The following is a 26,309-nucleotide window of genomic DNA, read 5'->3' on the forward strand; positions in this document are numbered from 1 at the left end:
CGTTTTGAGCAAGAGATGAATGCAAAGAAAAAGTTCTTTGACACAGAGTGGGAGAATCTGGAAAGACAGCTGAAGCAGCTGATTGAGAAAATGGAGCAGGAACACACAAACCATCTGCGCGAGGAGGCCAAACGAATCAAAGCTGAGCAAGAAAGGGAATATGTCGAATTCATCGATCAGTTGAAAGCTAAGAAGAAAGAGCACCCTTTTGTGAGCAGTGTCAGCAGTAATAAGCCACTCAGGGAATTGGGGGCAGAGGCAAAAACTGAAGATGCTGCGGAGATCAAGTTTGTTGCTGAAAGCGCTACTTCCAGAGCTTTGCTTCGAATTAAAGAATTGCCAGTTAAAATTGTGAAACCCTTGAGAGAGAAGATTGACATGGAGAAACATCGTGTCATTTTCGAATGCAAGGTTTCCAGGTCAAATGCTGCTGTCAAGTGGTATTACAAAGACAAAGAGATTCATCCCAGTAATAAATATGAGATTGTGAGTGAAGATGTGTACAGGAAGCTCGTTATTAATAATGTCGCTTTTGAAGATGAAGGCAACTACATGTGCGACGCCATAGATGACCAAAGCGCAGCAAAGTTATATGTAGAAGAGCAATCAATTGCCATCATTAAACCCATATGTGATGTGGAAGTGTCAGAGCCAAGTGACGCCATTTTTGAGTGTGAGCTTTCAGTTGCTGACGTGAAGTCTCCAAAATGGATACTAAATGGTGAAATTCTTCATGCTTCTGAAGATGTGGACATTGAGCATCGTGGCACTATTCATCGTCTCACTCTGAAAAAAACAACTTGTAAGATGACCGGCTTGCTGCAGTTTATTGCAGGGAAATCAAAATCTGAGGCAATGCTGACTATTAAAGAGCCTCCGTCAAAGGTAGTCAAAGAACTACAGAACATTACAGTGGAAGAGAAGCATTCTGCTACTTTGAGCTGTGAGTTTACACTTACTCCCAAGATGGTCAGATGGTACAAAGACCAGAGCTTAATCGAATCTTCTGACCGTTACAAATTTAAACAAAATAGAATGTGATAGAACTTACCATTACAAATCTCACACCCAAAGACTCTGGTGAATATAGCTGCAAATCAAGTAATGCACAGACCGCAGCCACACTCACAGTTGAAGCTCCAAAAATAGAAATAATAAACCATTTGGAGGACGTAGATACTGAGGAGGACAGCAATCTAGTATATTCATGTGAGTTGTCCCATGATGATGAAGATGATGACTCATCTGAACCATTACCACCCCTTCCAGGTCACGCACGTGGTCCCTCTGAACTGAGCCAAATCAGTCTGGAAGTAGGAAAACTTCCCAAGGTACTCAAGCCTTTAGAAGTCAGCAAGGCTGGTTCTGAAGTTACGAAAGTTCAAGCTGTTAAGTCCAGTGAAGGACTATTGGATGAGTCACCCCAGCAACGTGAACCTACTACACCACCGAGGCGTTATCCGGACCGAGTCAGGAAGCGCAGGAGGCGCCTCCGCAGAGACTGAATCTGTGAACTGTTTTCCACAGAGACTGAATCTGTGAACTGTTTCCCGCAGAGACTGAATCTGTGAACTGTTTTTACATGAAGTTGGGTATATATATGTTATGATGTTATGTTTAATGGGGAATAGGTATATTGTAAGCTAAAAAGGGAGGATTGTAGTGTATGTAACCGTTCCACCTTTAAGAGAACTATTGCATGTAACCGTTCCACCTTTAAGAGAACTATTTTAAGTGTTGCACTACTTTATCTTGGCTGCTGTATACTGTAATACCGGCGGTGACCACACCGGTATATAAGTGCTGTGTAATGATTTATTGGGCAGTTCCGCCCTGACCTTCAACCAGTAAAGTCCTGTTAAAGTTTACTCTTGTGGTCTGTGTAGTAATTCGCAATATAACACACAGACGTAACAGGAGGCATGGCCAGTTTTGTGGGCAGGGACTGGTTCAGGTGAAAGGACTGTTGCAGTAGTGTAAAAGATCACTGATACTTGAGCGTAAAGTTGGTATGGGCATAACTCACTTATGCTTAAAATTCCGCGATCTTTTGCACTATTTAATTTGATTACGCTCAGTTGAAGTGGTTATCTTTTTTTTTTAGAAACATAGAAGATAGGAGCAGGAGTAGGCCATTCGGCCCCTCGAGCCTGCTCCGCCATTCAATGCGATCATGGCTGATCATCCAAATTCAGTACCCGGTCCCTGCTTTCTCCCCATACCCCTTGATCCCTTTAGCCTTAAGAAATATATCCAACTCCTTTTTGAATATATTTAATGAACTGGCCTCCACCGCCTTCTGTGGTAGAGAGTTCCACAGGTTCACCACTCTCTGGGTGAAGAAATTCCTCCTAATTTCTGTCCTAAATGGCCTACCCTTTATCCTTAGACTGTGTCCCCTGGTTCTGGACTCCCCGACCATCGGGAACATCCTTTCTGCATCTAGTCTGTCCAGCCCTGTTAGAATTTTATGTTTCAATGAGATCACCTCTCATTCTTCTAAACTCCAGCAAGTACAAGCCCAATCGACCCAATCTCTCCTCATATGTCATTCCTGCCATCCCAGGTATCAGCATGGTGAATCTTCGCTGAACTCCTTTCATGGCAAGAACATCCTTCCTCAGATAAGGCGACCAAAACTGCACACAATACTCAAGATCTGGTCTCACCACGGCCCTGTACAACTGCAGCAAGACATCCTTGTTCCTGTACTCAAACCCTCCCGCTACGAAGGCCAACATACCATTTGCCTTCTTAACCGCCTGCTGCACCTACATGCTTACCTTCAGCGACTGGTGCACAAGGACACCCAGGTCTCGTTGCACTTCCCCTTCTCCCAATCTATTGCCATTCAGATAATAATCTGCCTTCCTGTTTTTGCCACCAAAGTGGATAACCTCACATTTATCCACGTTATATTGCATCTGCCATGTTTCTGCCCAATCACCCAACATGTCCAAATTATCCTGGAGTTTCTCAACATCCTCCTCACAGCACACACGCCCACCCAGCTTTGTGTCATCTGCAAATTTGGAGATATTACATCTAGTTCCCTTGTCTAGATCATTAATATATATTGTGAATAGCTGGGGTCCAAGGACCGATCCCTGCGGTACCCCACTAGTCACTGCCTGCCACTCGGAAAAAGACCCATTTATTCCAACTCTTTGCTTTCTGTCTGCCAACCAGTTCTCTATCCAAGTCAATACCTTGCCCCCAATCCCATGTGCCTTAACTTTACACGCTAATCCCTTATGCGGGACCTTATCGAAGGCCTTCTGAAAGTCCAGATACACCACATCCACTGGTTCTCCCTTATCTATTTTACCAGTTACATCCTCAAAAAATTCCAGTAGATTAGTCAAGCACGGTTTACCTTTTGTGAATCCATGTTGACTTTGTCCGATCCTGTCACTGTTTTCCAAGTGCTCAGCTATTACATCTTTTATAATGGACTCTAGCATTTTCCCCACTACCGATGTCAGGCTGGGTGGAAATCATGTGGAAACTCCAGGCCCTTTTGTGGACTCGGAATAAGAATCTCGAGATGTGCGCTCTATTCCTCTAATTATACATCCCAAGGTCCTATTTGCTCTCTTTAGTTGCTGCAGTGTTGACAACTTCAACAATTTATATACCAGTACCCTCCTGTTTCATGTCCTGTAGAATAATACTATTTAGTTTATACTGCCACTGTTTAATGATCCTTTCTCAATCTCATGACTTTGCATTTGCCACATTAAATAACATCTGCCACTCATTAGCCTAGCTCACTAACCTGTCCAGATCCTTCTGTATTGGGTCAGCTTCTTCCCTGTTGTTTGCAGTTCCTTCCCAGTTTCATGTAATCTGAAAACCTAGAGAACTTTATTTTTTATCCCCACTTCCAAGTCATTTATGTACATTACAAACAGCAACACATTCAGCACTGATCCCTGAAATACCACAGTAGTTACCCCATTCCATGCCAATCCAGCTCCATAAACAACCATCCTTTACTTTCTCTGTTTCAGCCAATTTCTGATCCATTTCAGAAGTACTCCATCTATACTGCACTTTCCACATTGTGGACCAATCTCCCACGTGGCACTTTAATAAAAGCTTTGCTGAAATCTAAATCAATAACATCTACTGAGTTTTCCCTATCCACAAGTTTTGTTACCCCTCAAAGAGAACCAAGAGATTTGTCAGGCCGTGCACCTGGTCCGCTCTTCCCTATCCAAATTCAGCAAGGGGGCCTAAAACGGGCTTTAGGTCCCTTATTTACATATGTAAGGGGTCTAAATGCCTGTTTTAGCAGCCACCAGAGATGCCTCAAAAATGGCTGACCTAATATTGGATCGGACATCTTTCAGGTGTATACTGGGCGCGGGTCTTAGATCAATTCATGAATCAGATTTGCTTTCTCTGAATGATCCTCCTTATTCTTGCAAATGGGATAAGCACAGACAAGTCATCCCACTTATTCCTTCTAGAATTATTAGTCCCAAACTCAGTGTTGCAGATAAAATTAGAAAGTATCTGATGTCAGTAAATTTATCACTTGGAGCCAAATGCACTTGGCTGAATGAAACCATTTGATGAGCAGTCTCCATTTACCAAATAATGATTAAAATGGTGACCCATGTTCCTGTTAAAAATATTTTTCAATTGACTTTCTTATGCTGTCAGTGTATTGTAACTACAGACAGCAGCGCAAATTGCCCTATTGTTTTTTTAAGAGTTTGACTGCATGATAACTTGTAATAAGCAGCAGCTGCTGATGGAACCAATGTTTAAGTATTCTTTTGAGTATCACAGATGATAGTAATACAGTAGTGAGACTTAGTCATATTAGAGATTAAATATTTTAGCAATAATGCAGAAAAAAACGATCGTCATCTTTTAAAATAATACCCTTGGCTGTGGTGAATTAATTATTTATACAATAACTCTGGTCTGTGGAGCCATCAGACAGTCATTCTTATAAAATGCTCCCAGAACTATGGTTAATTATAATCTTTAATGTTCACTGCAGGTAGTTTGAAACAGTTCGTACATTAAATCATATGCTCAACCTGAAAAATCACAGATAAGACTATAATATTACATAATACTACTGACTCTACCAAACTGATGGAATCAAAATAACAAGAAAAAATAAAAACACCATCATTAATGTATTCAGTAGCAAATCAATGAAAAAAGACTCTTCTATTTCAGGCATCATTTGCTCCTCTGTACTCCCCTGACAGACCACTAGTAAATCCCTCATCATAGAAAGAAACATAGAAAAAATAGGAGCAGGAGTAGCCCATTCGGCCCTTCGAGCCTGCTCCGCCATTCATGGCTGATCCTTTGGGCTGGATTTTGTCAATGGAGGCGACTTGGAGGCGGGACTGCTGCTTGTCGTGTCAATGTCCCGCCTCCATCCTCGTCTGACCATTCAGAGGGATTTTCCCCTGATTGAGCTTGTTAAGCCCACCCGGCAGGCTCAGCAAGCCAATTAGGGAAGAAGTCACTGACAGATCACGTCAACGTCAGACGTGCTATCTGTCAAGACTTCTTGAAAGAAGAAATGACAGCGTTTGACAGCTCTGTGAAGCTGTCAAACACTGACATTCTCTTGAGTTTGATTCATTTTTGTGGTGAGGACTGAAAAAACATTGTAAAAAAGTAAATTTCAGATGTCTGATGGGTCGGAGGGTCCATCAGCCATTACCTGAAATTGACAAGGTGGATGTCCGCTCTCCCGATCCAGCATGGCTAAAGGCTACAGAAGTAAAAAAAGGTAAGTGAACACTTTTTTAAACGTATCACTCACCTTGCATACTTACCACTCCACACTTGCACCCATCACTCAACACTACACCTTACTTCCAGGTGCCTCCGACCGCCGCAGACCTCCTCCACATCTCCTCCAACCCGTTGGGGTTCTCCGAGGTCGGGAAGCCTTCACCTGTGAAGGTAAAATGGTGAAGGGGTAATTACAGTCCTAGCCCTTTTGGGCTGTCCCAGATCAGGCGTATTCCCCAGACGTTCACCCTCAACTTAAATTAGAGATAGCCGAATTCCATAAGATGCTTAAATAGGTCTAAAGGTTCAGGCTATCTTTCCCTAAAGGAAAGGAACGACTGAAGATGTTACCGTCCTCCAGGTAGTACTTTTAATAAGTTGAACTAGACTGTAACCTTCCGGATATTATGAGGGTCCAGAATACTCCCCAGAATTCTGCAACTCCTTACAAAAGAGTGCACAAGAATTTGGGTTCGCGAGTTTATACACAATTACTCTTTGAGACAATTCTAAAAATATATAGTTTTATTTAAGAGCCGACATTCAGTTAACAGCTGTTGAATCAGTCGCAACATTAACAATTCAAAATACAATTAGCTTACATTTCTTATTTCTCAGAGATCCTTATTCTCATTCTTTCTTCGTTACATTTCTTATTTCTTACTTATTTCTAAATCCAGAATATCCACCAAAATCAATTATTTTGACTTCCCGAGACTCATAGTTAAAGACTTACAGAGATGCCTCTGAAGAGTTGAGAAATGCTTTGCCTGTTCAGCGAGTTCTGCCTTTCTGTTGAAAAGGTCTATGTTTTATACTCTTGGCAGTGGTTTCTTCTTTGATGTTCTCTGCTGATGTCAGCTAACTGTCTTTATTGATACCTCTTTCGAATGCTTTCTATCTTACTGTCAATTCAACTATTGCATGCATAATTATATCTCTACCTTTAGGTGTTCCAAAAACTATCATAAAAACAATATGACAGCTATCTTTATTTGATGTCATTCTTACAAAATGCTTTCATTCAATTCTTAATATTGGCTTTACTGGTTTTTAGCAGACATTTTGGGCAGGATTTTCATTGGGCTGTGGAGGCGGGATTGGAGGCATGTGAGGGGTTAAAATCCCAAAATCGGGGGGCACAAACCCATCCCGCCCCCAACCCGCCTCCATGCCAGTTTCAAAGGAGGTGGGTACCTGACCCGCACTGGGACCTGCCTCCCCGAGGCAGGAAGGGGATTAGTGCCAATTAACTGCCTGTTAACAGGCAGTTTTTAGCCTAATCCCTATTTTCATTGATGAAATGTGGGATTCCCGATGGCTCCAAACCACGCCAAGTTAGCAAGGCGGGCCGTCGGGATGAAGGGCTTGGAGGGGTCGAGATGTCCGGTGTTCAGGTGAGTGATGGGCGCATGAGTGCAAAGGTAAGTGTGTTTGGTGTGTGTAAAGTGTTTAAAAAAGTTTTACTTACATGTACTTACTGTCATGAATCTTACCATTCATGTAGAAATGACTCATGAGATAACACTGGGCGGCCAGCTGGTGGCGCTGTCCAAGGAAAGTATAAATACTCGGGTGTGAGCCCAGCTTGCTCAGGACGTTTTTGTAACCAGGAAAGAGTGATGTAACTAGAAATCATGGTTGTGAAACAGTTGATTAAAGCCTTGTTTTATACTCAGACCAAGTGCTTAGTAGTTTTTTTACGTCACTTACCTTTACAGCCTTCCTTCCTTCAGGTCTCGCGAGTCCCTTATCTCACCGGCACAGAAAGCAGAATGGCCGCGAGCTGTCAAAAGTTCCAGCATTCAGCTTTCTGTTCCAGGGAGATCTCTAAATCATCCTGAGAGGAAAGAATTAATCTGGAGTACAGATTGTCAGTGTTTGACAGCTTCAAACAGCTGTGAAATGCTGATATTTCATCTGTCAAAAGGTCAATCTGTGACATCACCTGTTGCCGGGTGGCCCTTAATTGGCCTGCTGAGCCCGCTGGGCGGGCTCAACAAGGTCAATCAAGTCAAAATCATGTGGGTTGGCTAGAACTCGATGGAGACGGGACTACAACCCTGAAAGTTGTAGTCCCGCCTCCTACCCGCCTCCTCAATGAAAATCCAGCCCTGTGACTCCGTGCTGCTCCAAGTTCAATACAAACACAATGTAATTGCTTGGTGTCATCTATTGAAGTCGTATCTTCAAAGTGTTCTTGTTGGTATCACATTTACTATATGTATAAATTAAAGACACTTTCCCTCACAATGCATTTCTAGCTATCTCAATTGGTTGCATATTTAATTGTGTTTCCTGTCTTCCAAGTTTAACATAAAAACTATTTGGCCAGCAGGTGTTTCTTTTACTTGATGTCATGTTTTCAAAGGCACATGCCTCTTTTAATGTTTGTGTTTCTGTTTTACGTGTTAGTTCTTAACACTTTAAACTGGGCATTTTCATTGTGTTGGTTGCAAACCATAGACCTTTCGGAAGCACCAATGGTTTGCTTCAATCTTTCATTGTTTTAGTATATTTAACTAATTCCCATTTCAAAGCTTGTTTACAACTTTGTTATCAACTGATCTTTATCTCAGGAGCCTGTATTCTGTTTACAGCCTGTGTCTCCGAGGCTTTCCAGACTTTTAACCCCAGTATATCATGTATTAATAATATCAGTATTTTGTTCATATTATGGTGTATCTTTCTGAAATATGGCTTATTCCCTCACAATGGCACTAATCCCTTTTTCTGCCTGTTAACTACCTGTTAACAGGCAGTTAAAAGGATTAAAAGCCTTTTCCGCCTCCAGGAGACGGGACCCGAAGCTACACATCCTCCCGCCTCCTGGCAAAAGGGCATGGAGGCGGGATGGGGGCGGGTTTGCCACCTGCCCCCAATTTCTCCGATTTTATGTGCTGTCCTGCCTCCTCGGGGCTTGGAAAATCGAGCCCACTATTTCAATACCATACTCCCACTCTCTCCCCATACCCCTTGATGCCTTTTGTGTCTAGAAATCTATCTCCTTCTTAAATATATTCAGTGACTTGGCCTCCACAGCCTTCTGTGGTAGAGAATTCCACAGGTTCACCGCCCTCTGAGTGAAGAAATTTCTCCTCATCTCAGTCCTAAGTGTCCTACCCCGTATCCTGAGACTGTGACCCCACGTTCTTGACCCTCCAGCCAGGGGAAACATTCTCCCTGCATCCAGTCTGTCTAGCCCTGTCAGAATTTTATATGCTTCAATGAGATCCCCTCTCATTCTTCTAAACTCTAGTGAATACAGGCTTAGTTGACCCAATCTCTCCTCATAAGACAGTCCTGCTATCCCAGGAATCAGTCTGGTGAACCTTCGCTGGACTCCTTCTATGGCAAGTATATCCTTTCTTAAGTAAGGAGACCAAAACTGCACACAGTACTCCATGTGTGGTCTCACCAAGGCCCTGTATAACTGTAGTAAGACATCCTTGCTCCTGTACTCAAATCCTCTTGCAATGAAGGCCAACATACCATTTGCCTTCCTAACCGCTTGCTGCACCTGCATGTTTGTTTTCAGTGACTGGTGTACAAGGACACCCAGGTCCCTTTGTACATCAACATTTCCCAATCTATGACCATTTAAATAATATTCTACCTTTCTGTTTTTCCTACTGAAGTGGATAACTTCACATTTATTCACGTTATACTGCATCTGCCATGTATTTGCCCACTCACTCAACTTGTCTAAATCGCCTTGAAGACTCTTTGCATCCTCCTCACAACTCACAATCCCACCTAGTTTCATGTTGTCAGCAAACTTGGAAATAGTACATTTGGGTCCCTCATCCAAATTATTGATATATATTGTGAATAGCTGGGGCCCAAGCACTGATCCCTGCGGTACCCCACTAGTCACCGCCTGCCACCCCGAAAGAGACCCATTTATTCCTACTCTCTGTTTCCTGTCTGTTAACCAAATTTCAATCCATGCCAGTATATTACCCCCAATCTCATGTGCTTTAATTTTGCACACTAACCTCTTATGTGGGAGTTTATCAAAGGCCTTCTGAAAATACAAATACACCACATCCACTGGTTCTCCCTTATCTATTCTACCTGTTACATCCTCAAAAACCCCAGTAGGTTTGTCAAACACAATTTCCCTTTCATAAATCCATGTTGACTTTGTCTAATCCCGTTGATATTTTCTAAGTGTCCTGTTATCACATCCTTTATAATAGGCTTTAGCATTTTCCCTACTACTGATGTTAGGCTAACTGGTCTGTGGTTCCCTGTTTTCTCTCTCCCTCCTTTTTTAAATAGTAGGGTTACATTTGCCACCCTCTAATCTGCAGGAACTGTTCCATAATCTATAGAATTTTGGAATATTGTACTACTAATGTGTTACTAATAGCCACTACTCTAGTGTTCTTTTACTGGTTTCATTAATTACATGTAAATAGCAACCTAAATGACTATGAGCACTAGCACTAGGATTTAGGTTGGCATTTATATGTAATATGACCATATTAGTTGCCCTTTAAAGCATATATGTGTGGCCTCTAATCCTGCCTTCACATTACACCATTTACACTCTAGGATTGATTACGTTCCCTTAGGGGGAGATTTAAATTACTCTCTGCCCTCCACATAGTTGCTGTAGAGATAATAAGGGGAAATATGCCATGTGACATTAATGTATCATTTGAATATGCCCGGTTATATCTGGGTGGATGTATTCAGCAGCTGCCATTGCTTCCAGGGAAAAATCCCAGAATTGCAGCAGGCCATGGACAACCAATGAGACAGCTCCCAGCTGATTTTCTCCCCCACCTGCTGGAGTTACACCCGAAAACTGGTGTAAGTTCAGTGGAAAATTGTTCCTCATAGGTCCATCTAATTCGCCTTCTGCTGTCCTAGCAGTTGAATCAGATAAGACACTTATCCAATTTTATACTGAAGAGAACTAAGCCGCTTGCTCCTACAGACTTCCATGGTTAACTATTCCAAAAACCAACTACCCTCTCAGCAATATTTCCTTAGGTCCCACTTAATTCTCTTCTCTGCTTATGTTAATGTTCTGCTGTTTCATATCAATTGACATAATCCTGACTCATTCTCCAACTTGCTGAGAGTTATTTATTTGAAAACCTCAATGATATTAAATAGAATCATAGAATTTTACAGCAGAGGAGGGCGTTTAGCCATTCAGCCCATCACGGCTGTCGCGCTCTCTGCAAGAGTTATCCATAGCCCTTAGTGTACTGGGTTTAAAAAAAACTACAATCACAGCTTTTGCTGCAAATATTACAAATCTTACCAAGGCAGTAGCAATAGCATTTCTGCGTGACTATAATAGAAATGGATTGAATAGTAATAATGGACTCTGCTTATAATGTGTGGGTAATTGAGGACCTGCAGTCTCATCCTATAGATGGACCTCTCTCTCCTCAATTCTCTGACATAGTACAGGAAATCATCTATTATAACTTCATTACTTTAATTTTCTCTTACTTAATATTCAGCGGTGTATTGTTTACCTAATGGGACAGGACTATGTGTCCTGCAACATGATTCTGTAAAAATACACCCATATTTGATATTAGTGGGGAAGAATTCTCTGTCCCATTGTTCTCTTACATCACACAATGAAATAATCAGGAAAAAGAGGTTGTTTGACTATGTTTGTGCTTGTAATCATCAAAATGTCAGATACTATTTTGTATTTTAAATTTAATATAATACTCATTCTTGGTATTTGCTCAAATAGTGTCTAAAGCAGGGCACATAGAGCAAGAGTCCAATTGATTCTCTATACAACAACCATGTAGTATATAGTCTTGAGCAGAGAGATAATCAATGGAATATCTGCCAATGCTTCACTAAAAGAGGCAGCAAAGATGAGAGCATTGGCAGATGTTTCATTTATTTGCTGTTCAAAGTCATTCAACATGTTTCTTGTGTGGGGAATCAATAGGACTGTCACAGTGAATTCTAAGGTTTGAATAATACCACTGCTAAACTAAATGAGACCGCACGGTTTGTATAATCTCTGGTGAATAACTCAATCCTTGGACAAATAGAGGTAGATTTTCCGATCGGGCTTTGGTCGGGCGATACCTACTGACCAATATAAATGACCCCAAAGCCAGAAATATGGCCCAGATCAGAGGAAATCTCCGAGGGTAGAAGTCCCGCCCTACCCCGCTGAAGATATCTCCCAATTGGCAAGCCTAGACTAAATGTAAACACCAAATGTACTGATTTTTAATCATGTTGAAACTGAAATGAAATAAAGTGCATCATCAAGCTCATGTTTTTGATTACTTCTATAACTTGTTCCAGGTAAGTAATTAGAGTGCCTAATTTCTCTGAGGCATTTTTGTTACACGAGGGGTGCAATGTAAATGTAAGCTAATCTTATAGTTATTCTTTCTTACAAAAATTACTTTCCAGCATATGGTATAGGCAGAATATATTATGCAGATGTGGGATGTGATTTATATCCCATTCAGACTGCAGACTCTAAATCACGTAGTTTCAGATCAACTCAGTTGTGGGTTATAAGACATATCTCATGGGCCTTCACAATATAGTTTCAGCTGCTCTAAAAAGGTAGTGAACAAGTGAGAACACTCTAAAACAGGCTGCAGTGATGTGGTTCAGGATGTAAGTCAGGCCAGTAGGAAAATAAGACAAAAATTTAAATAACTGAAAAGTAAATTTGAATCACACAGGAGGTGAAATTCAACTTCAGCAGGGACACAAAGCAGGCAGTAGTGGTTCAACCATCCGTTATACACCCAGCATGATTTTCCTTTCTATTAACTCAGGATGTCCCAAAGCGCTTCACAGCCAATGAAGTACTTTTGAAGTGTAGTCATTGTTGTAATGTAGGAAACGTGGCAGCTAATTTACACACATTGAATAAACCATTGAGTAACCAAGCTATCACACAAACAGCAATGTGATAATGACCAGATAATCTGATTTAGTGATTTTGTTTGAGGGATAAATATAGGCCAGGGCACCGGAGAGAACTGGCGCTGGGGAGCGTCAGCCTGGATTTTGTTCTCAAGTTGCTGGAGTGGGACTTGCACCCACAGACATCTAACTCAGAGGCGAGAGTGATACCACTGAGCCACAGCTGATACCCAAGTTAAAAAGGCTAATGGAACGTCGGCCTTTATCTCAAGGGCGCTGGAATACAGAGGGGAGGAAGTTATGCTCCAGTTGTACAGAGCCTTGGTCAGACCCCATCTTGAGTACTGTGTTCAGTTTTGGGCATCAAACATCAGGAAAGATATACCTTGGAAGGGGTGCAGTGCAGATCCGCTAGAATGATATCAGACCTTAAAAGGTTAAAATATGAGGATAGGTTGTGGAAACGTGACTTGTGATCCTTTGCGCTTAGAAGACTGAGAGATGATCTAATCGAGGTTTTTAAAATGATAAAGGGATTAGCTAGGGTAGCTGCAGATAAACTATTCTCTCTGGTGGGGTATCCAGAACAAGGGGGCATAATCTTAAAATTAGAGCTCAGCCATTTAGGACTGAAATTAGGAAGCACTTTTTCACACAAAGGGTAGTGGAAATCTGGAACTCTCTCCCCGAAATTGCTATGGATGCTGGGTCAATTGAAATTTACAAGGCTGAGATTGATGGATTTTTGTTAGCTAAGGGTATCAGAGAATATGGAGAAAAGGCAGGTAAATGGAGTTGAGGTACAAATCAGCCATGATCTAACTGAATGGTGGAACAGGTTTGAGGGGCTGAATGGCCTATTCTTGTTCTTATGTTCCTAACAAGCAAAAACCCACATTTTTGCTATTTTCCTGATCCCATTTTTTCATTGGAGCAATACTTACAACAGCTCTAAACGTGACTGAACTTCCACTTGGGTTTAATTTCACATATAAGGAAAATCTAGTCTATGATATTAACATAGAAACATAGAAGATAGGAGCAGGAGTAGGCCATTCGGCCCCTCGAGCCTGCTCCACCATTCAATGCAATCATGGCTGATCATCAAAATTCAGTACCCTGTCCCTGCTTTCTCCCCATATCCCTTGATCCCCTTAGCCTTAAGAAATATATCTAACTCCTTCTTGAATATATTTAATGAATTGGCCTCAACTGTCTTCTGTGGTAGAGAATTCCACAGGTTCACCACTCTCTGGGTGAAGAAATTCCTCCTCATCTCAGTCCTAAATGGCTTACCCCTTATCCTTAGACTGTGACCCCTGGTTCTGGACTCCCCGACCATCGGAAACATCTTTCCTGCATCTAGTCTGTCTAGTCCTGTTAGAACTTTATAAGTTTCAATTAGATCCCCTCTCATTCTTCTAAACTCCAGCGAGTACAAGCCCAATCGACCCAATCCCTCCTCATACGTCATTCCTGCGATCCCAGGTATCAGCCTGGTGAATCTTCGCTGCACTCCTTCCATGGCAAGAACATCCTTCCTCAGATAAGGCGACCAAAACTGCACACAATACTCAAGATGTGGTCTCACCAAGGCCCTGTACAACTGCAGCAAGACATCCTTGTTCCTGTACTCAAACCCTCTCGCTACGAAGGCCAACATACCATTTGCCTTCTTAACCGCCAGCTGCACCTGCATGCTTACCTTCAGCGACTGGTGCACAAGGACGCCCAGGTCTTGTTGTACTTCCCCTTCTCCCAATCTATTGCCATTCAGATAATAATCTGCCTTCTTGTTTTTGACACCAAAGTGGATAACCTCGCATTTATCCATGTTATATTGCATCTGCCATGCTTCTGCCCAATCATCCAACCTGTCCAAATCATATTGCAACAAGTTAATAATTTTCTTCTCTTTCTCATGTCCTTCCAGTCAATTCTGTATAATTTTCGCATGATTGGCTTGTTAACAAGGCCATAACAATTTTTAAACTATTTTAGGAGGGCAGATAATTTTTGCTAGCTCATTTTTTCACGGGAATTTGACCGAGTTATGATAAAAATAGAAGAAAAGTATGATGCCACTTTCTACCAGTCTTGCTTCTGTTGCGTCTACTTTTTTGATATAATTAAAAGAAAATATAGTCTCAAGCAGTTTAAATACACAATCCGAGAAACGGGTGTACCCAGCAGAATAAGAATTTAAAGACTGGTTTTACGATCTGAGCAGAACCAGTGAAGTAGATAATTTCTTTGACCCAAAAGGTGAAAGGTTCGATAGCAAAATACTGAAGATGTTGGAAATCCGAAATAACAACAGAAAATGCTGGAAAAGCTCAGCAGGTCAGGCAACATCCGTGGAGAGAAATTTGAGTTGACGTTTTGGGTCGAACCCTTCTTCAAAACTGGAACTGATTTTAGGTGAGGTCAACACAGAACTTGCTTAGAATGTAAATGGTCTTATACACCTTGTTACAATGTGATATTTCCTGGATTTATAGTAAGAATCTACTGTGTCTTTTGTTACAATTTACTTAACTTTGTTACTTCTTTGTTAACAGTGGTCCACAATTATGACATGATTTTCCTAACATATAGCTAGCAGCTAAAAAATATGTTGAACATCTATTGAAACTGTGTATCAAAGATTACACAGCCAGCAGTAAATTTTTGTGTATTTATTCAACTGGGGGCAATTATAACCGAATTTGTCTGGCAGGAAACTGATAGGATCGTGTGCAATGCTGGTTTTGCCTGATAGTAAATGATATGTGCAGTATCTGCAGTACACTTTATGCCCAAATTACTTTACAGCATTGCTGTTGTCAGCATTTGCAACTTTGGCAATACTGCTGCAAAATAAATGAGGCTGTGCTGTTGCCTCTAGAGGTATCTTTTCAGTGTCAACAGGCTGTGCAAGCTTTTGCGTGCACCTTTGTTTGCAGTTGCTTTGGTGGTGTTAGTATAAAAAGGATGCATTCCGCTGCACCTGCAGCCTCAGGCTATTTTACAGAACCAGTTCTTGAAGTGTTCCTGCATTATAAAGAGGACACTGAAGTCTTGGTGACTTATTGGTTTGAAGGTTTCTCAGATTGTTGTGGAGTGATGTTAGTGTTTGCAGGCTAAAACTTTTGTGATGCAAGCAAATATGTAATACTGCATCACTTAACTAGTTAGAGCTACTTTCTGTTGATACGTGTTATGTGTATCAAAAATATATTTAGTATGTTTACATTGTTCTAAAGAACTCATTAACGTTGATAACAAAATACAATTTAAATTCACATTCCTATTCAGTGAACACCACTTGGTAAACAGAAAAATACATTGTTCCAGTGTACTCATGAAGATCAGTAGCAAAACCAAAATCAAACGCATATTCATATTCAGTGGGCGTCATTTTGCAGGGACATTAGGAAACAGTAACACTGACAGAAAGCACAGCTGTTAATTTGCAGGTGTAAATTATTCCTGACCTTTGGCAAAAAGATGTTTCAAATTTATCATACACTGTGTGACAGAATCATTTGCACAATTTTTTCAAGTGCTTTCAAAAAGACTTTCTTCAAGCTTTGTAAATATAATAAAAGAGCTGAAATATCTGATTAACCACGCCAACGAATTAAGTCTAAATGCAAAAGAACAGTAATAGGATACACTAAATCACACAAGAGAACCAAATCTGGATGAGTTATGTAGATCAGTTCTATATAAGAATGAATATGATCCAACTTCAGGCAAGTGATGCACAAAATGGCATTAGCTGAGATTAAGGCTGGAATTTTCATTACCTGGGCGGGTTGGGTGCGGGCGGCTCGGAATCCCATTCTTCTTTTCATCCCGCTCCTCAGAGCGACTTTCCCTTAATGACACCTATTAAGGCAGGCCTGAGCGTTACCCGGTCCTATTAAATGGTGCGGGTCTGATGACCTAATCGATGACTCATTTCCAGCGGGGATATTTAAAGGAGCCTTGGCCACATTGCATTTGAAGGTTCATCTAGGAGTGTGCAAGCAGCACATATCAGCCTCTGGTTATTGCTCAGCCTTGCACACATAGCTTCACAGAGACAGAGGGTTGCACCCAGGTTTTCCGATTACACCCTACATATGCCTCTCCTCACATCCCCATCACTCTGCCTTCTCAAGCCTGCTCCATCACATCATTACTCACACCAACATACCTTGCACATCCACCCATCCCTCTCTCTCTCTATCTATATTATCACATCCCCATCTGACTAACCACCCCTTACACTCATCCTTATCCTAATGCAATCATATCATGTGATGGAATACTCTCCACTTGTCTGGATGAGTGCAGCTCCAACAATACTCAAGAAGCTCGACACCATCCAGAACAAAGCAGCCCGTTTGATTGGCACCCATCCACCACCTTAAACATTCACTCCCTCCACCACCGGCGTACCGTGGCTGCAGTGTGTGCCATCTACAAGATGCACTGCAGCAACTCGCCAAGGCTTCTTCAGCAGCACCTCCCAAACCCGCAACCTCTTCCACCTAGAAGGACAAGGGCAGCAGGTGCATGGGAACACCACCACTTCCAAGTTCCCCAAAAAGTCACACACCATCCTGACTTAGAAGTATATTGCCAATCCTTCGCCGTCACTGGGTCAAAATCTTGGGACTCCCTCCCTAACAGCACTGTGGGAGGACCTTCACCACACAGACTGCAGCGGTTCAAGAAGGTGGCTCACCACCACCTTCTCAAGGGCTATTAGGGATAGGCAATAAATGCTGGCCTTGCCAGCGATGCCCACATCCCATAAACGAATAAAAAAAATACCAATTAACAACACACAAGGAGGCCATTTGGCATCGGCACCACATTCTCTCATAGTCACCCTCTAAAGATGTAACTCATATTGCTTACACTCATGCCATCACTCTCACTCAAACATCTCTTCTTTCCCTCCTTGCAGCAGAAGAGAGCCCACAATAACAGGGAGATGGAGAGAACCGGAGGTGGCCCTCCATCCTTCGCCACATTGACTGCAGCAGAGGAGGTTGCCCTGGAGGTCTCCAGAGTTGCAGAGCAGCTGGCGGTGGGAGACGGAGAGAGGGGGACATCTCAGAAGCCTGGTGACAGAATTACACCTCATACAGCCAAATGGTATACAGCAGTCACTGATATGGGGACTGATGTCAGCAGCCAGTGAATGTTCATCATGTGCAGAATGGTATTGTTACCCATTCTTGATATTACATTTCTAAATCATCTCCTTACTCTCCCACAGGTTCATCAAGAGCACCCTCCACTATCCAGGCGGAAGAGGAAGACGACTCCTCACAGGCGCCTCCAGCCCCTGAGGGTGCACCTTCACCAGACCTAAGCGCACCCAGCACCAGCGCAGATACGCACACCTTGGTGGGTCCTACGCGAGATAGAGTAGTTTTGTCCCCCTGCTGTCTCACAAGTCATAAGTGAGCAAGAGGAGATGGTTGGGACAGGGACAGCAGTGGAGACTCCTCACTGGAGGGCACAGGATGCTCCAAGCTCTGCTCAGCAGCACACAGACGCCCAGCCTCGGGGGGCCATCGAGAAAGAGGGTGATCCTGGAGGTGCAGGAAGAAGTGCAAGAGGCTCTGACAGGTTTTGTGACCACGATGTCTGCAAATGTGCAGAGAATGGAGGAGTCCATCTCCAACATGAGCACCACCGTGTCGCAGGTGATGGCAACTGTAGGCTCTTCCATGGAAAGGATGGCCACCCACATGGAGCAGCTAATGTGCCAGTCACATGAGCACATGCTATCTATGGAGAATAGATGGCTATCTATGGAAAATAGATGGCATAGGCTCATAGACCTCCTCTCCAGGAGGGATGTCAACATAGACTTGGGTCTTCATGGCCCCACTGCTGTGCAGCAAGGTGCTCTCCAGCTCCTTGCTAGCAGGGAAGTGCAGGTGGCCCATGAGAGGGATGATGGGGAGAGGGGACATGGAAGTGGGGGCTCCTCTCAAAGCGCTCACACTTCTCCCCCATTGCCTCCTCCTCAGTCAGAGCCCCAGATGCCTCCTGGGATCGCAATGGCCGAGTCTGCCCCTGCACAGTCGCAGGAGGATCAGACTTTGGTGGGGCCATAACAGACTCCAAAACCCAGGGGACGTCCGTCAGAAGTGTCTACGCAGTCGCAGCAGGGAAGTAAGCAGCTGCCTCTACCTCTGCTGAAACCACAGGGGTTGCACCTCGTAGGAGTGCACGTAAACAAAAAGTGGCACAGAAGTAGATGCACAAGGGTAAGCACATGGGTGTTTAAAGAACTGTTTCTGTTAAGGTTCCGTTTCTCTTATGTCACATATAAAACTATTTATTTTCATCACTTTCCGGTCATGTCCAGCTTTGTCTGCTACTTTGGAAGTGGCTTAGTGAGTTGGAGTGAATTGTGAGACATAACGTTCCCTCCAGCAATCAGGGTCCATGTGAAAGGAATGGCTTGGTCATTGTAGGGATGCTTTATGGTGTTGTTTGTGGGGGGTGGGGCGGGGGAAGAACCTGGCATAGCATGTGGCAGCCAAATGGATATAATGCAGGAAGTTAAGTAAATCTGGCCATCCCTGGCAACAATGTGCATCTGGACCTCCTGTTCCTCCTTGTCTTCCAGCTGATGCTCATTCTTCTTCTCCTCCTCCTCTGAAGAGGCTGTGCACTCTGCGCTTTGCTCCTCATGCAGTGCTAATCCTCATTGCTACACTAAGTTGTGCAGCACGCAGCAGACAACCATGATTCTGGAGACCCTGGCTGGTACGTACTGAAGGGCTCCTCCAGATTTGTCAAGGCATCTGAATCACATTTTCAACATGCCTATTGTTTGCTCTATGACACATCTGGTGGACATGTGGCTTTCATTATATCTCTCCTCAGCCTCAGAACTTGGCCTCCTCAAGGATGTCATGAGCCATGTCTTCAGTGGATAGCTCTTGTCTCCAAGCAGCCAGCCGGTAAGTTTGTTTGGCGGTGTGAAGAGCTGAGGGAGGGTGGACTGGTGCAGCATGAAAGAGTCATGACAGCTGCACACTTGCATAATCAACTTTTTATGTTGCAGACGAGCTGCACATTGAGGGAGTGGAAGCCCTTACGGTTCACAAACTCTCCTGAGTGATGATGGGGTGTCTTCATGGCCACATGTGTGCAGTCGATGACACCCTGCACCCGTGGGAAGCCAGCCAGAGTGGTAAAGCCAAGTACCCCCTCAGTAACACTGGCTTCATCAGTGGCAAAGTTTATATAATTGGCTGACTTGTCAAAGTGGGCTTCGGTGACCTGTGTGATGCATCTGTGGGCGGCCGACTGCGAGATGCTGCAAATGTCTGCGGCGAATCCCTTGGAGGAGCCTGAGGTGAAGACATTGAGGGCGCTGGTGACCTTGACAGCCACTGGTAAGGCATGTCCACCAGGCCCTCTGGGCTGCAGGTTTGGTTCCAGTAAGCTGCAAATATCTGTGATGACCTGGCATGATAGCCTGAGCCTCCTTTAGCACTGCTGCTCAGTCACGTTGAGGAAGCTCATCCTCTGCCTATATACCCTGTGTGAGGGGTATCGCCTCCGGCGCGGTGCAGCCCTATGCTGATGCCCTCTGTCCTGGGGAGCGTCGGGTCATTGAGGAGAAGGTTGTTGGAGCTGTTGCTGCTGGTGTGCCTGCTGCTGCTGGTGGTGGGTCTCATCCTGGTCCGATTCTGAGGACTAAGGTGAGACAGTATAAACGGCACCCATGCTGACGTAATAGATGGCAAGTCAAGTAGCGATCAGAGAAGCAATCTGTCAATGGTGTGATAGGTTGTAGCAATGAGGTGAGAGTGGCTTCCGAATTTGCAGAAAAGACTTGCAAAGTGTAGACACCTAAATCTGTGCTCAAAATGCACTCAGCAAGAGCCTCTCCTTTAGGCAAATAAGCAGGTTTCATGTGGCAGTATTTACTGTGCTTTCCATGCTCTGCAGTAATGACTTCGATTAATGGCCACTGAACTTCCTCCTCAGCTTGACAGACGTGGTTCTCGAGCTGCGTGATTCCCATAGTCATGCAGTGAAATTCAAATAGTCTGGTTAAAAGCACTGTTAAGGATCTGACAATAAGGTATTAATGATGTAAATTAAAGGTGCGAGGAGGCGGAATGACGGTGCATTCCCAAACCTCTCCCATTTATTGCGACTGCACAGTAGCATGAAAATTCCAGCTTAAGATTTTGGAAACAGAAATAATATAATACCTCAAAGAATAAACTCATATTCAATACTCAGTATACTTACAATAATTCTACGGCTGTGGGAACAAAATGTACACGCCGCAACATTATGCAAATAGGTCTGGATTGTGCGGTGGTAGTGATGGCGAACTGTCTACGTTCACGGTCATTACCCCTCTGAAACTGACCGTAACTGCAGGATTTAGCGCATGCACAGCTAAACACGGAAAACCTGAAGTTGCGGTCAGTCATTCCCTGCTCCGCTACAGGCTGTGCTGTGGACAGCGTCCCCCCTCCTACCCCCGTCTCCCGCCATAGCCGGCAATCAGTGAAATCAGTGGAACTGATGAAAAACGAAGCTTTTCCACTCTAGTATCGCTGTTAAAAAACCCATTAAATGTGCGAGGAGGCGGGATGACGGTGCATTCCCAAACCGCCTCCATTTATTGCGACTGCACAGTAGCATGAAAATTCCAGACTAAGAGGGGGCCTTGTTGGAATAGGTGTAACTGGGGTTTTAACAATGTATTGCCTGCTAAACAACTGTTCTGGACCTGAAAAACGAATTTTATATTTATGGAATGTCAAATTTCTCCATTATGATAAAAATGACTAGGTTTTTAAAGAAATGTGGCCTAGAAATTCAGTATAGCCATGTTTGGGGCGCTACAGCATGGCATTCGCTAACTTTTGCGCCCGGTGCAACTTAGCGCCACCTTCGCCGATATTCAGTTGCATCGCCCCAAGAGGTTGCTGCTGCGCTAAAGCAGGCGATGCATGACTATCATTAGGCGCTAAGCCGGTGATCTGGGGCGCAAATACCGAAGGTGGGCGCAGCGCAGGTGCGGCGAGTTGCTCATTGAGCGCAGACAGTCAGGCGCCGGTCAGCACTTAAAGGGGGAACGTGGAACTGCTTGGCTGCCACGCCCTGCACACTGCAGCCCTAAGGCAAGGCCGGAACACTGCTTCTGGAACAGCTCCACGCCCAGGAGAATGGAGAAGGCCAGGGAGAGAGCGCAGCGCTTCGGCGAGGGTGACCTGAGGCTGCTGGTTGGCGCAGTGGACCGCAGGCGCCATACCCTCTTCCCTGAGGGTGGCAGGAGGCCACTGCCCGCCGAATATCGGAAAGCATGGAGGGATGTGGCAAACAGGGTCACGTCCAACAGGGCGGTTGGCAGGACACCAACCCAGTGCCGGAAAAAATTCAACGACCTCACTCGGGTTGTCAGGGTGAGTACCCTTTCCAGTATCCTCCTCATCCCTGCATGTGCACCTCACTTTATGGCCAAACGGGTCTGAAAGCCCTAATGGCCAGCCCTCATCCAGCAGCTATGGGACTATCATGAAAAGCACTTGCGCATTCAGGACTTTAGACACTGTCAGGGCTATTCGATCATGGGAGGCAGTGCGGGCAAGATCAGGGCTTGACACTGTCAGGGCTAATCGACCATGGGAGGCAGTGCGGGCAAGATCAGGGCTTGACACTGTACTTAGAGGCTGTCCTTTCTCTTGCAGGCCAAGCTGGCGCATAACAGAGGACAGCAGCGACAGACCGGGGGAGGCCGTCCTGACCTGAAACAGCTGAGCGACCTCGAGCAGCGAGTGGAGCGGATCATGGCAGGCCGGCTGAGTGGCCCCGTCACCACTGGTGATGCTGACCCTGTTCTGGGCACCAATGGTAAGGTCATCACCTTTTTGACCTCTCCCTTTCCACTTGCGCCTCACACCAGCATCCTTTGCCACTATCGAACCAATGCAGTGCACAGCAGCACTCATGCCTCCCTCGCTGCCGCCCTGTCCTCACTCTAAAGCAACTCTTGTGCCTCCCTGCTTTCAGATGGTGACTCGCCAGGTGAGGAGGCGGCCCCTCAAGCTGGCACTGTGTCCAAGTCAGACATAGAGGAGGAGGAAGAGGAAGCCAGCCCATCAGGGACACCCTCAGCCGAGGCAGCCCATGGCCATGATGGTGACACGTCTTCCCTGGAGGGGACCAGGGGGGAAGGGTCGGAGGATAGTGAAGCTCCGGGGACCAGCGGGCTGCAGCAACGCGGGAGGGGTGGGGAAGCTCGGCGGCCTTCTCCCCGGAGGGTGAGTGCGACCTCCAGTCCTGCTACGGTGAGCGCAGAGGAGGTGCGGCTCCTAGCGGAAATGGGCACCCAGGCTGAGCGCAGGCACACTGAGCTCATGGCTGCAGTGGCAAGGATGCCTGACTCCATAGAGTCACTGGCAAGGAGTGTGCAGGAATTCGGGGCAGCACAGGCCAGGAGTCTGCAGGACGTCGCGGCAGCACAGGCCAGGAGTCTGCAACAATTCAGTGCAGCACAGGCCAGGAGTCTGCAACAATTCAGTGCAGCACAGGCCAGGAGTCTGCAGGACATCGCGGCAGCACAGGCTAGGAGTCAGTAGGACTTCACTGCTTCACAGGCGGCTTCTAGCCAAGTGCTCAGTCGTGCCGTGCATTCACTGGCTGCTGTCATGCAGACACAGACCAGGGCCACACGGGCACTAACTGCTGCCACACTCGCTGGATCGGCCAGGCATCGCCGGGGCACTCGCCATGCCGCAGCAGCCCAGCAGTCTGTGCCACAGCAGATTGCTGCGCATGCTGCAGTGCTGCCCGTGCGCATGCCAATGTATCAGCTGACCAGGGAGTGCCTGTGATCTGTCAGGTTGGCAGCATTCCTGCAGCCAACACTGTCACTCCTCCATTGCAGCTGCCACCAGCTGTTGGACAGACTGCTGCCGCCCAAGCAGAGTTGGAGCAGTCAGCAGCCGGCCCCTCCAGGCACAGAGCTGGTCCAGGCCGACCCCCAAGGGCATCTGCCGTCTCACCATCTGACCCTCAGCAGCCTTCCCCCAGCCTTGCTGCAGCCACTGGGGTCCCATTGAGGAGGAGCTGCAGGACAGGTAGGGGCCAGTCACGGAAGCAAAACGGATCACCCTCGCAGGGGAAAAAGTAGAAGGTGCGGCCAAATGTTTTGTTTTATATATAAAGGCTGAGACTGGTGTATTTGTTTCATATTTAAAGGCCGAGACTGGTGTATTTGTTTCATATTTAAAGGCCGAGACTGGTGTATTTGTTTTATATATAAAGGCCGAGACTGGTGTATTTGTTTCATATTTAAAGGCCGAGGCTGGTGTATTTGTTTCATATATAAAGGCCGAGACTGCTGTATTTGTTTCATATTTAAAGGCCGAGACTGATATATTTGTTTTACTTGTAAAGGCCAAGACTGGTGTATTTGTGTTTTTGGAGGGGGTTTCTCTCCATTAGTTTGTCATGTGGGAAGGGCACAGAGGTATCACAGTAAAAAAAATTCTTAAATCGCACTGTCCATGCTTTCTTTTGGAAGTCCTGGTTGCCCTGCTCGGCTAAGGGCTTGTGGAGCGGCTACATTCATCTTCTGCCATTGGCACAAGCCATTCCCTGAGAGGGGGCCTAGAACCAACTTGCAATAAGCCGCCGACGGGCGGCCCTTGCACTTTCTGCCTCCCTTCTGTGCTGGTCCTCCTCCTCCTCCTTTGGTGGTCCTCCAATGTCTGCTGGCAGTGGCTGAGTCCTGCGGATAGCCAGGTTGTGCAGCATGCAGCACACGACAACGAAATGGGAGACTCGCTCAGGCGAGTACTGTAGGGCTCCCCTGGAACGATCCAGACAGCGGAACCGTTGCTTCAGCACGCCGATTGTTTGCTCAATGATGTTCCTGGTTGCTTGATGGCTGTCATTGTATCCCTCTTCAGCAGGGGTGCTGGGCGCACGGAGCGGGGTCATCAGCCAGGTGCACAAAGGATAGCCTTTGTCCCCGAGAAGCCATCCTCGTGGGTGAGGCTGGGCCTCGAACATGTCTGCCACAGAAGTCTGGCGCAGGATGAAGGCATTGTGGCTGCTGCCTGGAAAGCGGGCATTGACAGCTAGGATGAGCTGCCTGTGGTCACACACCAACTGCACGTTGAGCGAATGGTAGCCCTTCTGGTTGTGGTAATCCTCGGCATTCTCTAGAGGTGCCCGCAAAGCCACATGCATGCAGTCAATGGCGCCCTGCACCATGGGGAAGCCCGCTAATGCTGCAAAGCCCATTGCACGCTCTTGCTGCTTGTCAATGGTCATGGGGAAGGAGATGAACTGACATCTCCTTCTGAAAAGGGCATTGGTCACCTGACAGATGCAGCAATGTACTGCAAACTGGGAGATGTTGGAAATGTCCCCAGTAGCGGGTTGGAAGGAGCCGGTGGCATAGAAGTTGAGAGCCACCGTCACCTTCACTGCCACTGACAGAGACGTCCTGCTCCTCAGCTGTGGCTGCAGATCTCTGTGAAGCAGGTGGCAGATCTCAGTGACCACCGCCCTTCTGAATCGCAGCCTCCGAACACACTGCTCCTCAGACATGTTCAGATATGAGAACTGCTGGCGGTATACCCTGGGTGGGTAAGGCCTCCTTTGCCGATGCCTGTTGGCCCTTCTCCGTCTGGCCATGACTGGCACTCTCTCACGGCGTCTCTGAGCCCTTTGAATGCAATGGAGAAGCCCAACGTTTCCACCCATTGTATGTTTCCAATCAATGCTATGACACTGAAGTTAAAGACAAGTGCAAAGCTGTGGCCTGAAGCCACAAGTACCTGTGCGAGTGTTGAGCCAAACCAGAAAGCTCTCTACCTTTGTCTCTCTCCAAAGATCCGTCTCTCACAAAGAAGGAGTGGTGCAAAATGGCTGCCATTTATACTGCAGGAGGAGTCCCCTTTAATTAGCGCCCCCCCGCGCCCCGCAGTGACTGGGAACCATTCCCCTCTACCAGTCGCTAGGGGCGCCAGGCGCACAATAGGCTGGCGCCACTGAATTTCCGGTTTGGGGCGCACAAAGGGCGTTGCACCATGAAATGACGTCAGGATCTGCGCGCGCAGCTGAGTGCGCACAAAGGGTTTGCGCCACCGCTAAATCTTAACTGAAGTTCGCGAGAGGCGCAGATCGCGCCGCGCCCGGACGCTAGCCGCTTAGCGCCCCACTTCTCCTCCTCCTAAGGCGCTAGCGGCTGGCGCAGACAACTGAATTTCTCGGCCTATATATTTTTTTGTTCATGATATTTCAACTTCTACCTTAACCCCATGTGTATGCCCAACCTTTATTTTGCTCTTTGTAACATTTTTAAAAAGTGCAGATAATCAGTGCTTTTTATTTCCTGGTTTGCTGTCTGCGAGAATTCTTCAATGTGATTGGCTGCTTAGACGGCTTGATGATGTCACTGCTGCTCTACGCTAGGAATCCCCTATTGACAGTGTTACAATCAATTTCACGTCGAGGAAGTTAAAGTTCTCGCCAAAGAGATCGCGAGATCGCTGTGGGCAGCTTTCTTTGAGGTCAGCGGCAATCACCATAGCTATGCTGCTGACTGCAAATTCCGGGCCAATGTATTACTACCGGAATACTAATTTACTGTGACTGAATAAAAT

At 45.6% G+C, this 26,309-nt stretch overlaps 1 long non-coding RNA gene across 1 annotated transcript in view; it reads right to left on the reverse strand.

The window, feature by feature from the left end:
- The window catches only part of LOC147109261 (uncharacterized), a 125,370-nt gene extending 104,279 nt beyond the window's left edge, over nucleotides 1–21,091 (reverse strand). The window contains exon 1 of the long non-coding RNA XR_015080205.1: nucleotides 20,929–21,091. This is a non-coding gene — a long non-coding RNA (uncharacterized LOC147109261). The remainder of the gene's footprint in view (nucleotides 1–20,928) is intronic.
- Nucleotides 21,092–26,309: the final 5,218 nt, after the last annotated feature.

Source organism: Somniosus microcephalus, chromosome 12 (genome assembly GCF_052327205.1).
Source record: "Somniosus microcephalus isolate GS21.2 chromosome 12, FLI_Smic_1.0, whole genome shotgun sequence".
NCBI lineage: Eukaryota > Metazoa > Chordata > Chondrichthyes > Squaliformes > Somniosidae > Somniosus > Somniosus microcephalus.